The 17,538-nt window shown below is 42.3% G+C and overlaps 1 long non-coding RNA gene across 1 annotated transcript in view; it reads right to left on the reverse strand.

Moving 5' to 3' along the window:
• Nucleotides 1–17,538, reverse strand: part of LOC136045281 (uncharacterized) — a 193,923-nt gene that overhangs the window by 35,996 nt on the left and 140,389 nt on the right. Inside the window, exon 3 of the long non-coding RNA XR_010621889.1 lies at nt 5,126–5,179. This is a non-coding gene — a long non-coding RNA (uncharacterized LOC136045281). The remainder of the gene's footprint in view (nt 1–5,125; nt 5,180–17,538) is intronic.

Genomic DNA, 17,538 nt, shown 5'->3' on the forward strand with positions numbered 1-17,538 from the left:
AATGTTACAGGGCTGTTGTGCAGCTGAATTTGTTACTGGATATTAGGTATGTTCAGATTTCAAAGCATCTGTAGTAGTGCAAAATAGACAATTAATAATGAAATCTGTGCATCTCCCCTCCTTCCCCATGTGTTTCCATTCTAGTAATAAGCACAAAACAAACAAACAAACCAAAAAAACACATTTTCCTCTATGCCATCTAAAACTATCGCACTAATACTTCATTTCTGTTCATTCTTTTTTTCTCCAGCCTGTAGCTACATGTGCAGACTACAAATGACAGAATGCAGGGGCCTCATCCCCATTATGTTTGAAAAATGTTTGCAACAGAATAAAAGTGTTCTGACAGAGCAAACAGCGGAGTAATTAAGTATTCATTGAACGTTAGGACTTGATGAAGATGGAGTGTAGATACATTAGTTGATTCCCAGAGAAAAAGATAAGCGCCAGCCAGCTGTACCACACGGCATAAACTGCTGGGAGAAGAGGGTGTTAAAGTGGTTGCAAAGGAGGGCAAGATGTGAGAGACCGGCACAAGCTCTGCTCTTCTGTGGGAAGCCACTGACCCATAGGCAAGGGCAACTTCAGGCCCAGAGGAGTTCACCTGCAGTGTATTTAGATATAACCCTTCCATTACAGATATCGATTGTCATTGCCACCCACTCACTGCAGAGCCACCAGCATATAGCAAAGGGCACTGCATACAGCCACGGCCTGCAATGTCTTTGGCTCTTGAGACTAGATCTTCCTGCACGTGTCCCTCAGAAGCCACACATGACCATGGTCATGTCAGGATACAGCAGCCGGGGGAAGAAAGGGCAAGGATACTTTTTTTGTTGGCCAATAAGTGCCTCAAGAGCTAGTCACAACACCCTTCCATCATTTTTATTTCTCACTCAGCAAATGGAGAGCCATTTATTGTCCATTGAATAGTTTCTAGAGCTTTGCTTTTGCTGAGTTGTACATGGAACTGAGCCAAAAGGAGAAGAAATAATTAACAGTCTGCCCTGTCCATATGTTTAAAATACACTGTGAAATGAAAACAGTCCTGTGGAGAGCTCTTTGCATTAAAGCTTTTTCATCATGCAGAGTTGGAATATTTTTCTCTATTCCTTAGGGGAAGACTTAGGACAATATTTGAGAAACCAGAGTTAATCATAATTTTAAGAACCTTTTCTTTCAAATTAATTATTCAAACATTGTATGCCTGTATAAAAATAGAATTAAGTTATAGAGCATTCTGAAATTATTTCAGTTGTTCAGAATTCAAAAGAATAAAAATACTAAAGAAGAATACTAAGGATACTAAAGAAGAACCAACATGAACCTGGACTCTGATGGCACAACCTGGAAAACAGAATGGTTCCTGTTTAAAGCCAGATTTGGACTGAAACTTTTCTGGTACAGACCAATTCATTTAAAATGGATCTGATATCACCTGATCCATATCTACTTAAAGCAACTTACTGGGTTTGAATTTCTTAGGGAAGAAATAATAGGAGTTAATAATAGGAATTCCTTGTATGACAGGGGAGGATTTCATGTCAATCCTTATTGACATGAAATGTAGCATATCCACGTGAATGCTGCCCATTCCTGTTTAAACAAATAATTTCAGAAAATCTCCTCAGCCATCAACATAATAGTTCCTCTGTTCCTATCAGCACCTGTTGGCCTCATTATCAGCCTCATTGCAATTGCTTTCTGGTGAATCACCAGTGCAAAGAAAACAAGATCTTGGCAGAACCAGTCTAAAAAGGATCCTCACCTCATTGAGCAGTTGTGACTGACCATAGGACTAGTTCCCTGTAGCAGACTCCATTTATTGTGACAATAGTCATCCTGTGTCCTCTAGCTTACCCTTAAGGGCCAATTGCCCTTGGTCTATCTGCTGCCCATCAGCCCTTTGCCAATGCCAGGAAAAGTTTCATGTAATAAAAACAAGACTAATAAAGCTGTTTGTCTGTTTTGTTTTGTTTTTCACATGAAGAATCTGCACAAAAAGACAAATTATTCCTCTTGACTATCAGTTTCTTACTCAAGGCTTTTCTGGCATCAACAGCCTATGAAGTTTAAGTTGGCATTACCAGTCTGGTCTAAGATGGAGTCCAAATCCAGCCATCCGACAAAGGCCTGATTGTATACTGTTGATTATCTGCACAGAGAAGCCAAGCTCCAAACACAGTGCAGGCCAGCCAGCAGCCCTTTGGACTCATGCTAACATCTACTGGCAATGCCAGGTGAAGATTTCACTGGGACAATCTTGCCTGCACCTGCAGATTTTCACTCCGATCATTTGTTCATCTGTCACCTTGCAGTGCCAATACTCCAAGCAGAGGCTAGCCATTGGGGTTGGCTGGACAGGGATCAAATATCCCTTGTGGAATCCCAAAGATTTTCCTGTGCAGGCACTGTTGGGTGCATGGGCTGTCCTTAAGTGGAAGCCGCATGGAAGTGTCAAGGCTTTTCTTCCACAGGCACAAAGGTGATAAAATGCTCCTAAATACCTACCACACTCTCCCAACCCATCCTTTGTGCCCCATCTCACTGTTCCAGGGCCTTCATCCCAGCTGCAAATGCCTGAATATAGTGACATAACACAGATTTCACCTTTCTGTTATTTCCCCACGAACTGGAAGGTAAAAACAAACTGAATTAAAAAACTGTGTGGGGAATTCAGTAATTAAAAGCTTGTGAATGGGTAAAAAAGCTAATCACAAAAATAAATAAATAGTTAACCCAGTAATGATACTGCATTAAAGTAAGAACCCTGTATGCTACACAATATAACAGCAGCTGAGGGAGACGAAGGCACTGAGAAACCATAAGTCAGTGTTTGAATCCAGGAGAAAGTCCATGTTGCTGTGGTCTGGGCTCTGGAGCAGTGAGGAAGCTGAGCTCCAGGCACAGATGATATCCTGACAACCTCCTTAAGTTTCATAGAACCATAGAATCATAGAGAGGCTTGGGTTGGAAGGGACCTAAGTGATCATCAAGTTCCAGCCCCCCTGCCACAGGTAGATTTGCCAGCCACTAGATCAAGCACTAGATCATATTGCCCAGGGCCCCATCCAACCTGGTCTTAAACACCTCCAGCACTGGGGCATTCACAGTCTCTCCGGACAACCTGTTCCTGAACCTCACCACTCTATGTAAAAAACTTCCCACAGACATCTAATCTAAATCTCCCCTTAGAACCATTTCCTCTTGTCCCATCACTGTCAACCCATGTAAAAAGTTGATTTTCCTCACATTTATAAACTCCCTTTAAATACTGGAAGGCTGCTTCCCTGCAGCTTTCTACTTTCCAGGCTGAACATGCCCAGTTCCTTCAGCCTATCTTCATAGGATCATCTGAGCAAGTGTATTCCTTGGGTGCCATCTGACATCATAAGCTAGTGATCTGACGCATAGGGGGCAGGTGAAGCAGTGGGGCAGGAGGCTGGAAGTCTGTCCTGCAACAACCTCTCTGTGTTACAAGTAAAGCTGTTTGCCTTGGGAACCAGAATGCTGAATGTCACTCTTCACACACAAAAGAAGGAGGTGGTGGGGAAGTAAGAACACTCACTGTCAATTCAGTAATGTCATCTAAATCATTCTGCCCTGATCTCATCCAGATGCTGGCAGGCATCTCCTGACAGCTGAGTGGGAAGGTCCTGCAGAACAAGTTGCACCTCTCCTCCCTTCCCATGAAGAGCAGAGTCAAGAAAAGAAGAACTCTTTGGGAATCCCAAGTATTTTCCCAGCAGCCCTATTGCTGCTGAAGGCAATAGGCAACCACGCCTTTAAGCTTCAGAACCGCCAACAGAAAAAAATAAGAGGGCTAGATGAGAGTGTTGAGGGTCACAGAATCATAGAACGGCTTGGGTTGGAAGGGACCTTTTAGATCATCAATTCCAACTTCCCTTCTGTGGGCAGGGTTGCCACCCACTAGATCAAGCTGCTCAGAATCCCATCTAGCCTGGCCTTGAACACCTCCAGGGATGGGGCATCCACAGCCTCTCTGGACAATCTATTCCTGAGCCTCACCATCTGCTAAGTGAAGAATTTCTTCCTAGCATCTAACCTAAATATTATCTTTCAGTTTAAATCCATTCACCCTTGTCCTGTCACTACCTACCTGCGTAGAAAGATGGTTCCCCTTCTGCTTGTAAGCTCACTTCAAGTATTGGAAGACTGCAACAAGGTCTCCCTGGAGTCTACTCTTCTCCAAACTAAACAATTCCAACTCCCTCAACCTTTCTTTGTAGTAGAGGTGCACCAGCCCTGTGATCATCTTCATGGCCCTCCTCTGGACTCATTTCAACAGTTCCACATCTTTTTTGTATTGGGGACCCCAGGCCTGGACAGAGTACTCCAGCTGGGGCCTCATGATGGCAGAGCAGAGCGGGACAATCATGTCCCTTTCCCTGCTGGCCACCTCTCTTGTGATGCAGCCCAGTTTATTGTAGGTCTGGGTTACAAGAGCACACTGCTGGCTCATGTCCAGAATGTTGTCCATTAGGACCCCCAAGGAACACACTAGTGTGGCCAGGAAGAAGAATCTGTCCAATCAGTCCTCTGCAGACACACAGCCATTGTACGAGGTGAGAGTAGCCAGAATGAGAAGAGCTGGCAGGCTGCAGGTATCTATCAGGTAACGTCTGACAGGTCTGAAAGTGTCCTACAGCCTTTACAGGGAGTGCCTAGGCTTTAAACAAAACCAAAAAGTCTCTATGTGGGTAGTTCTCTGCATCTAGTGTTCACTTTTGAGCATTAGTCACAGAAGGATTTATAGTGACATAGAAATCAGCCTCAAGGTAAGCAAGGGAAAAATATACAACCAAGATATTAAGGTTACACCAACCTTGTTTAAAAAAGGAAGCATGCCTGTCTGAAGCAGCTGGAAGAACAGTTAAGCTGTACCTAAACCATAGGCATCAAAGCTAGAAGAGGCACCTCCATTATGTCCTGAAGTACATTCCTCAGGGGGAAGCAGATGTCAACAGTTGTTCGCAATACAACTGATGCAGTAAAAAAAGAAACCTTAGCTGTTGCCGAAACTCCTAATATTTTCTTTCTGCTAAATCAGACTGATCCTGCTGGGGTCACTGGGTTGAAACAGTACTGTTTTTTACAAACTCACATTTCTGTAGTCCTTATTTGCTGAATTTTCTACTGATCCCTCAGGGCAGCCAATCTAAAAGAAAAAGGGTAGAAGGATGCCTTGTCCAACCTTTTTTAATTTGAATTTATTACAGTCAGGACTGTCCTTTACCACTGCATACTTAGGGCAAAGCGAACAGGGCTGTGCCTTCAGGTGGGGGGATTTCAGTAACCTTGGTGTTTAAACACAAAACCAATGCACAGCAAGTGTCTGCTTTGCCTGTTATGCACTCTTTCCCATAGCACTAAATGAACTTATTTTCTTAAAACTGAGATCTTTCCAGTGCCAGGTTGTTTTTTAGATACAAACTCAACATTATGAATCATGTCACATCGCATCTTAATCTAGCAGGTTATAAAAATAGAAGACATCAACAGCTGAATGTTTTCTGAGTGCTTAAACAGCTATATTTCTTGAGCCCAAATAGTAGCTGTGTTATTAGTAAGTAGAGCAATACAGTCCAAACATTGCCAAATTCACATCAGCTCAGATATGTTAGTAAGTTTTGGAATGAAATAACCCAGGTTCCTTATTCACTTTTTGCAGTAAATGAGATTTTAAAAGTGAGGAATGCATCTTCTACTAATATGGTGGTAAAAAATGTTAAGAACCAGTTGATTAGTGGGAGAATTACATTTTCTGAAGTAGTTTATGTTTACAACAGTAAAATTCACACTAAAAATGGTACAGTTTACTCTATAACCTTCACATTGTCAGTTCTCAAAATGACCTGACATGTGAACGGAGTGATAATTATAATACAGACCTCACTAAGCTTTCCACACTGAAAATTAACTATTTTCCACTAGTTTGAAAATCTTCTGGGCTACAGATACAGCAGTTCTGATCACTAACTAGACTTTTATTTGAGCCATTAAATCACAGCACAGCCCCCCCCAGTTCAGTAAATGCTTAAGCACTGAATCTGAGCTTCAGTGCCAAAATAAACAAGTGTATCATACTGTTATGCCATTTAGGCTGCTATACAAACTGAAAAAAAAGCACATCTAGCTTAATGTGTGCATTAAACATTTTGTGTAAGCATACAAAATTACAATCTTAGTGTTCTGTAATGAAATCATGCCACTAATAATAAGCTCAGCATAAATCTTCCTGCTTTCTCAATGAGAGAATGACAGACCAAAAACAATAAAATCATTAACTGGGAGAAAAAGCAAGCCTGGAAGGTCAGTCCTCAGTAGAAAAACATTTTCATGCTTTTGGAAGTCCGATTTCCATATATCTTCCCATCACAGGACTCTTCCTTGAAACTTCCCTTCCTTTCAACACACTCCTCTAGCTATTGACTGAAAGATCCTGCAATACTCAGCATCATTACAAGTTATTATTTAATTGTCTTTAATTGATATGCATAGATTCATGGCTTTTTGCTGACCTCTTGGAGTTATCATTCAATATATCAATTCCTCATGCCAGAATCAATGCCTCCAAAGCCAAAAAACTAGATAGCATTTAGAAACCCCAGAACATCTGATGTTAGCTTTCTTTCATAAATCAGATGATGGATTGTCTGTAGTGTTTATAAATGGTGTACATCAAGAAACTCACAGAAGAACTGTGTAGGTCCCCTAAAAAACACGTGCTAAAATGTCTTGGTGATATCTGCTTCTTGCAAAAAAAAAAAAAAAAAAGGAAGAAAATATCTACAAAAGCCCTACCAACCAACCAACCAAATGAACAAAATCCCTCTCTTTTCATCTTTTCAGCTCTTCATCCACCCTTTGGGCACTGCTGCCCTGTGAGCAGTGAGCACTTCTGTCACAACAAGGTGCACAGCATCATAGCCATTCCAAATAGAGAAACAAAAATTGGCTTAGAATAGATTCAGGGCCTAGGAGACAGCAGGTTGAGCCTCATCTCTGGATGTTCCTGCTGGAAGGACCGGAGTTGGCACCAGTGCCAATCCACAAAGGGGTGGGAAGAGTCTAAGCCAGGATTGGACTCAAACCTGTGCTTAACCAAGCTTGTAGACATGCTCATGGAGGCATGGATAAGTGTTCTCAGATCCCCTTGTCTTCCACCTTAGCTTTATCAACCTTCATTTAACACGAAAAAACTCAGAGAGAGCATAGTGCTTCATGAAGCCTGCTTGCCCCTTGTGATTCAGTGGCCCCAAGCAAGCTTCTCTTTCAACTTCTTTCCCCATCTGCTGTTGCAGGCAGCTGAGCCTTGTGAGCTGTCAAAGCCTTCAAGCAGTGTCTCCTCCCGACTCCACGGAGCAGAAGGCCCCCAGCTTCTGCCAGTGGACTCTTGATCTTTGATGCCTCTCAGCAAGAATGGCTGGGGAGCCACCAAGCTCACTGTGTGACCCTGCTGGGCATGCAGCCTCTCCCTGGGGTTAAACAGTCCCTGTGTTCTCTCATCTATTGTTGGTTTAAAAACAAAGCCAGGGAAGTGGTGTTTTAGTTGGGAGGGATGATATCCTAAGGAAGCATGCATTAAGTAATGGGCCGTTATTGCTTTTGCATTAAGGCTGAGAAGCAGGAGGAATGAAGTAGGGAGAAAGGCTGGAAAAGCAGACCTAGAACCATGTGGAGTGGACAAACTGGATCTGCTGCACTAGACACTGATAACAAGGATGCCGCTCTTTCATTTGCAGGCTCTGTGCTTTTCTGATTAGCACAGTCACAGGTGAACAGTTGGCAGGGAAGCCTGACATAAGACTAAAAGCAGCATGAGTTAAAGCTGCTGGCTGATTGCAGGATTGCTCGGAGCCTCATTAGTTTAATTTTGTCTGGAGTTCAGCTTTTAGTTCGGAGCTTAGTGCTTTTGGAAAACCCACTCCTCATTTTAGGTCAGAAACATGCTATTCTCATGACACTATTGAGTATATTTGGAGCATATTATTCAGCCCACAGCTCCTCCCTAAATTTCTGTTTTTCATAGTCTTGCATGCAACTCTGTCTGTGGAATATCAATGTTGCAATAGCCCTAAGGAGAAAACATTAATTTAAAAACAAAAATACAGAGATAGTTTCACAGAGATCTTTAACTGTGTCTTTCTGCCAATGGCTAGCTGAAGCAAGTGAAATGAAGTGCTGCATTGCTGAGCTACACTCAGATAACACTACTCCAGAGAAATATTACGTTCAGTTAAAAAGAAGAAAAAGAGCAAGTCTGGGGCACTAGAAAACATTTGTCACTGCAGATAGAATATGTCCTAGCTAATCTAGTTGAAAGAAAAGGAGAATTAATTGAACTGTCATTTTGGCATTCAAAAGCTCCCAAATTGTTTTAACCTGAATTGTAGCAACTTGAGTTTTTGAAAGCAAAGAGATTAGATTCATCAGCTTCCGCTATTTCTTTTCTTTTTTTTTCATATAGATGTGAACCCAAGGGTTACAGGCTTCAGCTACCTAGAAAGCAAAGAAAATCACTGTCAGCTGTGACCTGCAGCCACCACAATCCAGTGAAGTGGCATCCATCACTTGGTGCAGGCCTCTGGAGAGTTTTAGCTCTAGGAGAGGTGCTGTGTGCATTTCACTCCAGATCCTCAGCACTCCTCAGTCAAATAAGAGCTGTTGAAGCCTAACCTGAGCACATCCAAGGAACTGTGTGCTTAGAGTTAATAAGGACCTGCAGCAGACCCCAGTGGCTGTAGGACAACAAAGTCAGTGGCACCTCAAGCTACTTCCCCCTTGGCCACACATCTCCAGCCTGGAGAGACTGGCTTCAGGGATGGAGTATAAACTATTCTCTGTATTCAGGGCCCCATCCCTCCCCTCCCCTCCTTCCTTAAATCCAGAATGCATGCTTACAAGGTGGTTCAGCACCTCCACATTCTCCTCACCTGCTGTGACTCAGCAGGAGCTGAGGTATTGCCTGCTTGGGAAGCGTGCCAAGAGCAGCAACGAGCTTTTCAAGCTCTCTTCATCAGTGCCAGAAGAACACAGCCGTATTTCAGACCGTACTGGTTTACGCATCTTGTCTCTCTCTGACACTCACAACACACTGTCTCATAAACTGCCTTTATCCCTGCTACGATCCCATTAAGTAGGGAAAAAAGGGGGAACAGGAGCTTAGTCCAGGTTGGTTAATGTAATGGGACTGAATTTGCACCTAGCAAGAGGGCTTCCAGCTTGATTCCAGGAGAAAAGGATGCATAATTGATTTCACTGCCTCTCTTTCTTTCTGTGTTTCTATCATCACCAACAACATTTTAGCCTACTGGATGATTTTAAACACCACTGAAGGCAGTAATGATCTGAAAGGTGTTCCTAAAAGAATCATAAGGACCAGCAGCCGGGAAGTGATAGGACAAAACAAAGCTTTGTTGGTTCTGCTGGTTACAGAATGGCTTAGAATAGTGTAAATGTGTTTAATTCCTCAGTGCCTCTGCCCTAAAGATTTGCATTTAAAAGAGGAAGAGAAGCTTGTGAATTCAAACGTGTAGTCAGATCCTCCTGATTTTATTATTCTAAATATGAAATAAGGTAAGAACACAGGGATACAGGCACATAAGCAACTAAGGTTTAAATACGAAAGCTGAAATTGGTTGCTTTTTAAAATGCATCACTGGAAAACCTAGGTTTTATTCAGAAGAGAAGCAGGGAATCGTATCCAAGGAAGCCTTTAAGTGGCTCGCTGACACATGGGATTAACATAAAGAGTTATCACACAATGCTCTGCAGTTCAATGCACAGAGATTAATTGCTGATGGCCAGATGGGAGCAGTAGGGGTAAATACTGTCTTTTGTTGAGAGAGAGGGTGAAGGCTGAGTGTGCAAAGCTGCAGTGACCAGGAGGAGAGTGTGAATGCCCCTGGGGATTTGGTCTTGACAGGGCAGGTGCAGGTGGGTCTTAGGGAGACCTGCCTAGTGCTGAACCGCTCATAGGCTCTGCAAGGAGGCATCAAAAGTCCTTTATCTTCTGTTGAAGCAAGGGGGGCTGTGCCTAAGTCAATGCCACCCCTGGTGCCATGAGGCCCAGCACCACCTCTCTGCACCATGAGGCTGGACAACATCCTTGCATTTGTAAAAGAGTTCTGAGGGGAAGGTTGCAATTTATATTACTCATGCCATGGTCTCTCAGCTGGAAGAGATGAAATATCTTTTCCCTCCCTCTTTCTGAGGCAGCCAATGTAACACTATGTTACATGTCACCATGCCACCTTTAAACAGGAAAGCTTTTTTTACGAGAAAAGGCCCCTCTATGTTCATATGCATCTAGAACACATTTCTCACCTATTTGTTGAATATGTCAAAAATATCTGCTTCTGTGGATCCTATCTTTCAAATATCACTATCAAGTGCAACATTTGATTCTGATCTTTAAATCGAAAAACGGCCGTTAGCAGGATTCATTTATGAAAATATGATTCAGCGTCACACAAAGAATTTAGAGATGTTTTCCACTGCAGTTTCAGCATTTGAATTGATTTACCATCACAAAAAGTAGTTGGACACTAGTCCAAGAAGCACTGTATAATTTTTCTTCTATGATGGTACCTTGCCAGTTGATTTAGGAAACAAAAGTTATTTAGCACAAATAATATTCTCCTGTTAAATGTCATTTCAAGAAGGACACAAAAAGGCACAGTGCTTTGGAGCAGCTGCAGTGTTGGACAGTGCTTGGTATAGACCTTGAAAATAAATGGAGAAGGAATAGCTGACTTTCTGGATCAAGCAGGAATTGTCAATGGTACTGACATTTGTACTTCACCTATTCTAAGGCATTGTTGGTCTTAAGCCCCTCCAACACCCAACTGAAATAGCCACATTACCCAACTCTCATGCATCCCAAGTCTCATTTTCTCAGATACTGCCAAACAGGAGAAGCTATATTCCTGCAAAGGACACCTCTGCATTCCCAGCTTCATGTTTTGATGATAAATATGTTTATCAGTCTCTTCACCAGTGAAAACAAGAATTCATTTGTCTGGGAATAGGTACACAGTTTATTTTCCTCAAACTAACAGACAAACCTCCAAAACACTAGTTCCACTACAAAGGCCTAGACTAGAAAACATCCACATTTAATTAAACAAAGATCTTTAATTCAAACCAAATATACTTTGCTGTAAACTATGCCACAGTTGCTAATCCTCCAAGGTTGGAGAGACCTGTATGACTTTTCGGCTTAGCTAAAGCAAACAAGTTCCTATAGCCAGAGCACCCAGAAGACCAAGGCTTCTGGTACTGTGTCGTCTGTCTTTGACTGGGGGGTCAGAACCACTAGCTGTTACTAACAGGGAATGTCTTCAGGAAGGCTTGAATGAAGCATGAACTTTCACCCCCAGGTTCATGATGCCTTAGAAGTTGTGCCTCAGACTGCAAATTAAACTTTCCAAAGTGACACAGCAGGAACAACGCAGCCCAGATTCCTGGAGTCTGCAGATACACAGAGGGCTGTGAATGCAGGTACAAAGAACCATCGTTTTGGCTTCCATCATTGCTACCTAGACAATGGCAACCAAAGCCTGCAAAAAAAAGAAGTGAGTTGGGCTGTTAGACCACATTTCTAGCATAGTAGAATGTGTGAAATAGGATCTAATTCATGAAAGAAACAAAATCTGCTAGGAAACAACACCAAGAACCCAAAAGACATATAAGTTCTGCTCACGTGAATTGAACCTGAACCTGATGAACTGAGCAGATGTCATAGAAAGTTCTAAACAACACCTGGTCTGGAATTTTCCAATCTGACTAATGAAAACTAAGATGGTTTTGAAATAGTTGCTCATTTTTGTGGAAGCCCCATTAACAAAACAAAGCTCAGATGGGCTGCCTAGTTCATAGGGCAGGTTGATGGAGAAGTCATGCTTCCAGGTACTGGAATTACTTCCAGAAATGTCTGACTCAGGATAGTCAGGCTAACAGCTGCACTTTAGGGAGCCTGTAAACTTGCAGAGCCAGCTCACGTCAGAGGTTTCAGAGTTTCAAGATCCCAGGCATGCAGGAACTGGGCACAAGTGGCTGTTCAGGTTTTTGAATTAAAAATGTACAACATCCAAAATTCAGTCCGGGAGAAACATGTATTTCATGTTGGAAAAACTGAAATTCCAGAGGTTACTTTCTATGGGAAACTCTGGAGTTTACTGCCCTTCATCCAGATTTAGAAATGTTGAAGTTTTCCTTGAATGGAATTTTGACAAGTTGAAATTTATCACCCTTGCTCTGAGAGGAGCCAAGTTCCTGAGGCACAGCAGATAATATTATTGCAATTATCTGCATGACCTTCTGCCACTGATATCTCATGTTGCTGCGTGGTGTGCAGTGCAGAGGAAGGAGAGTTATTTTGTGGGCAAACTCTGATTTTCAAACTTCCTTTCCTTCCAACCTCCTGCATAACCTTAGCAAGATAAATTTCACAGAAATTCAAGCCCACATTTCTTTGGAAGCTTACTGTAGAGCTCGTCAGGAATGAAGAAACTGAATATGAGCAGCTGGTGGGTCTATTCTCTTTCATTTTGCTTTTGACTGTTGAATTTCTGCAGAGGAAAGTCTTATTTCTTCCCATATACACCTCTGACTACCGTTCTGTGCTTAAGTGTATTCCCACAGTCATCAGGGAAATAAATAAATCTTACTGTATATAATATAGATCTAGAAACAGAAAAGGGAGGCATATGCCTCCCTTTTCTGTTTCTAGATCTATATTGTTGCAATGAAATTTATGTGGCAGACATGAATTAGAATTTAATTTGGGAAGGAAGAGACAGAAAGATGGAGAAATATATCTATTTTTTCCTTGCCAAATAATTCATATGCTCATTCTTACATAATACTATCATCTATCAGAATGTATAGCGATCATTACATAAGCTTACCCTAAAAATCATCTCACAACAAAATATTTTGTTACATTTCACTATATTAAGAAAGACCTAAGAGACAAATAGACCAGAGCAACAAAATAGTCAAGGCCAATTTAAACCAGATTAAAGCTGAACACATTTGACGCTGAATGAGTATTTGAGGTGCCCTATTACTGCTCACCCACAATTTACTTTTCAAAGAGAGAGTCCTGTCAAAAGCCTAGCTAGCTATTCATTAGGCCACCAAACACTCTCTAGCTCCATTTTGAAGTCTAAATTTAGATGATGGGAGGGCTATTCCAGGCAATTCAGCTAAAGCTAGCACAAACACTAACTGCTATGGGCAATAGTTTCCAGGAAAGCAGTTGAAGAAATTATTTCTTGCTGCCTTTTATTTAAGAGAATTGCAGAGCACAGACCAAAGGTAAGGTAGGTGACAGACCATGGGACTACTGATCCCCATTTCTTGTGGGCTAGACAAGAGCAGACTCTGGTGTGCTGAGCAGCAGGGGTGGCTATGGAAGCCTATTGCAAAGATTAGAGATATAAAATTCATTTGCTTGAACGTCATCTGAGTGTCCTAGTCTTCATGCAGTGTGATATGTTGAAAGCAACAGTGGATGAAGAGAGCGGCCCTTCTGGCCATCACCAGCTGAGAGGAAGATCTAATGATTAAAACTTCTTGGTGTGGCAATCTAAACCAGTGCAAAATGCTGTTAAGAGGCTGCAAATACCAGTGCTCTAGGTAACACCACCAACCACGTTGGTGATGAGATTAAACTGTTTACTTAGACAAATGTTTCTGGTGCAAATCTGAGACAGTACAAAGCCCCAGGCAGGAAATTCAGTAAGGTTTGTTTCACAGAAGGCATCAAAGCAAGAGAACACCAATGAGTCCATGTTGACAAAGACAAAAGAAGGTGAAAACAAAATCTGGACATGTCAGAAGAGGTGCAGTGTTTAGGACACTTGCCTTAGATGTGGGAAAGCCAAGCTCCATCCTGAACTGAATCATGTATGCATAGGGCACACACATGCATCTCCTGCTTCCCCAGCTAGTGTCCCAGCCAGCCAGCAGGCTTCTGTCTCATCCTGGCAAGGGAAGATATCTGCAGAGCTTTCCACTTCATCCCCTGCAGAAGCAGAGCACACTTCTGAGCTCCTGTGCTTCTGCCAGAACAGTGAAGTGTTTCTTCCCTGGCTCTTATACAGTGTGACTGTGGCACGGCCCCTCACTTGTGCAGAGCCCAGAGAGCGCCTTACATTTGCTCTTCCAGCAGACAGGAGAGCGTGAGTGCAGTTTATGTACTGAGGTACCAAAAGCACACACACAAGCAGGGCAGAAGCAGAAACACTGTCATGCTCGGGAAATGCTCACTGGCTGCTTGGAAAGTGCATAGGGCTCAGCAGTGAATTGCCAGAGCAGAGAAAAAGCCTCAGGCAGAAAAAGTTAAGGAAGAAAGAAACACTGAGACTGATCCTGTTAACCTTCACAAGGGGAGAAAAATTTACAAGTCACCAAGTCGTGTTTAAGTAGTTCCTTCTCTGCCTGTTTGCTCTCTGCTCAAGCACATACCTTTAAAGTATATGTATTTGCACAAGTTCTACCCATAGTTTTGTTAGAGTCCTCTCTGGCAGAGGATACAAGAAGACAGCAGTGAAGCCAGATGCTGCAGAGTGCAAGGGTCTGTAACTGGCCACACAGCCCACAGGTTGCTTGCTGGGAGCACAGTGTGCCTTTATTTCATGGGGACATCCCTCACATTGAGCACACAGTGAAGTGATACCTGGGTATGTTCTACTAGAGAAAGGTGACAGTGAACACAAGGGTTTCCATGCAACCAGAGTTAGCTCCCCAAAGCCTGTGGCAGAATATGGGACAAAGCTGGTTCCCATCATTTTTCTGGTATATCCAAAAGCCTGTGCTGTGGCTCCGTGCCACAAGAATGAGGAAAGACTCACTCCCTGCCCATACTGTGCTCATTTTGCTTGGATTCTGCAAGTCAGAAACCAGGCAACGTTTGGCCTAGGGTATAGATGTCTGGAGAAATGCAATGATGACTTCACAAGAAATACTGGGCAAACAAGTGAATGACTCCCATTCCCTTGCTTGCCTACCATATGGCAAGACAAGTGGCTTTTAGTCAACTGTGTATTTACAGAAACAGTCACAGGCTGGTCTAACCTAAAAAGCTATGAAATAAAATGTCATGCATCTACATGGCTGCAGGACTCAGGTTAACTAGGACAAAAGTGCGTGACCTTCCTACATTAAATGGCAAGGGTGGAACAGGAAAGCTGATACTCCACCAGGAGTAGCACAGATAAACATTTATTTCAAAATAAACAGGTAACTTTCAAGCCTCTGAAGTCAGTATATTGCTTCCCTTCTTGCAGAGGATGACAGAGTAAGGGATTATTCTTAGAAACACAACTCAGAGTAAAAATAATCACAACCCCTCCACCAAACCTAAAGAAAAAGCTTGTCTAATATTTTTAAACAGTTTTTTTTTTTTTCAAAATTCATCACAACTATTCCAAGAATGTGTCAGTAAGTTGCTTCATCTCCCTTAACACTGAGGAAGGGTAGTATCTGTCATACAACCTGTGAAAATTCCTCATAAGTCAAGCAGATGTTACCCTGCCTTGTGATTCTTACTGGGAGTTTCACCTGTGACCTGCAGGACTATGCTGCAAGTACCTGGCTTGTTACTTATATAGCAAAGGAATAATGCAACCAAGGGAGACACGGGTTGGGAGCCTGGTTCAATACTGGCAGTGCCTACATTTCCTGCACCACACTGGGCAAACCCTAGAAATTCTTCCTGGCTCTTACGTGCTTCTTGAGGAGAGCACTGTGACCAGCAGGGAAGGAAGGGATAGTGCACATGCGGTACTTATTGACCTGGGCCACCCAGCACCTCCATTATCAGTATAATTTGTTCTCTGCCAGGAAAGTGTCCATCTCATGACACAGGTGACTGAAGAAGGAGCTCCCATAATGAAGTAGCTTAGGTGTCTGCTTGCTCCTCCTCATGTGCCCACATAAATGGCCCATAGGGAAAACTTCTTCATAACCACGTCAGTTAGAGGTTAGCTTACATTTTTGTTAGGCTGGCTCCACATGAAATAAATATCTTCTCCTAGAGATTGCTGAGTAGATTACTTGAGCAAGCAGGTTCAACTGAAGTTCAGATTAGCATCTAGACTAAGTTAACAAGCCTCTCTGGTTAGCCTGTTATTAATTCTTAAGTTGTGAGACCACATCAATTTCTACAAGAGCAACCGAGTAGTAACCTGTAAGCAGACACACATAGGATTTTACCAGTAAGAGTTTACTGGGACTCTGCCTAGCTCTGGTTTACAAGGAAAACCACTTATTCTTTATTGTTTTGGGTTTTTTTTCAGGTCAATTTTTCTGCACTTCAATCCAGAGATGGCTGTATACAGATAATTTTTATAATGTTTACTTTGATCCTAGAGATACTCAGCTGGACAGAAACACAAAGAATTTAAGGGACATAATTAGTAGGATTCCTTATACCTGCCAGTCTGGCTACGTTGCTACCCATTAGATGTATTGAAGGAACACTGAGGAAAGGCACAAAGAATTTAAGTATTACCTACCTTATTAATCTGTCTAAAAGTATTTTTCAAAAGAGGAGGTCAAGTATAATTTCAATTGTTTTACAGCCTCTGCAGTTAAACATCTTCAATTAAATCTCTATGAGTACATAGCATCATAATCATACTTTCTACCTCTAATACATTTAGTCAAAAGACATTATTATTTTTATAAAGCTTCTTCTAAAGATTAAAAGCTGATCTTCAATCAGCCATATGAGAAAGGGTTTGACTTCAGAATATGTAGTCAGGAGCACATAAGCAAAGCGTTCAACTCTTCTTCCTTCAGTTTGAAGTCCAAGGAAAAACCCTGAAGGAACACTGCTGCAGGAGCTCTCCTTGAGCAGCTGTTTCAGCAGCCTCCACAGATGATGCTTTATGTCTCAGCTCCTTTATGAGCTGCAGAGAAAATATTCACTGAAAATTTTGATGTATTCGTGATTGGCACTATGTGTCAGGAGGAGTACTTCAGTGTATAAGAGAAGATATACAAGCAGTATGTTTCCTTCTGATAAATATATTATGACTATATGGCAGCAAACATGTCCTACAAATCACAGAATATGCCAGCTTTAATGACTCATATTATTGTTAAAATTAGTCTTTAAATGCAGCAGTAGATATGCCCCAAGCTGATTACCACAGACTCAGGCGTGTTGTACAAGCCTCGTGTGAGATACCTCATTTACAGATAATGCAACTAACAGATGAAGGACTTGCTTCTAAGATGACTCAGGCTCCAGCTGTGAGCTGTTGTGACCTCTTCTCCTGCATCCCGAGGACGTGCCCTGCTCAGCTGGATAATTGGTCTTCTCTTCGCAGCAGGGGGCAAGTTTCAGAGCTGGTTTTGATCTTTGCTTTTCTCATCAAGTTGTTCCCCATCCTCCATCTTCTCACTTCACCTGAGGTTGTACTTGGGCTCATTATTCGGGCCCGAGAAACAACCAGAGGGAGCACAGAAGAGCTTGTGGTCTCAGAGAAACCACAAAAA

The sequence above is a fragment of the Cyrtonyx montezumae genome, unplaced genomic scaffold (genome assembly GCF_038088225.1).
Source record: "Cyrtonyx montezumae isolate F1298 unplaced genomic scaffold, pur_monq_1.0 scaffold_0, whole genome shotgun sequence".
NCBI lineage: Eukaryota > Metazoa > Chordata > Aves > Galliformes > Odontophoridae > Cyrtonyx > Cyrtonyx montezumae.